Raw genomic sequence first — 405 nt, forward strand, 5'->3', positions numbered from 1 at the left:
CTCTCTCTCTCTCTCTCTCCCCTCCTCCTAACTCCCTCCTGTCTTCCTTCCTGTTATTCCCTTCTCTCTTCTCTCCTGCCTCCCTCCTCGCTTTCCTTCCTTCCTCACGCACCTTCCGGCCTCTTCTATCTAATGTTCCTCTTTCTCGTGTCTCTTCCTTCGCTCTTTCCTTCCAGCCTGGCCTCATGTGTCAGATCTTGATTCTCTCTCTCTCTCTCTCTCTCTCTCTCTCTCTCTCTCTCTCTCTCTCTCTCTCTCTCTCTCTCTCTCTCTCTCTCTCTCTCTCTCTCTCTCTCTCTCTCTCTCTCTCTCTTTTGCTCTATCTCATCAGTAACTTTACATATAGTAAGTAAATTTAATGTTAAGAAAAGTAAAAGAAAAACAAAAAAAGGAAGGTGCAGTGAG

Source organism: Scylla paramamosain, chromosome 13 (genome assembly GCF_035594125.1).
Source record: "Scylla paramamosain isolate STU-SP2022 chromosome 13, ASM3559412v1, whole genome shotgun sequence".
Taxonomy (NCBI): Eukaryota; Metazoa; Arthropoda; class Malacostraca; order Decapoda; family Portunidae; genus Scylla; species Scylla paramamosain.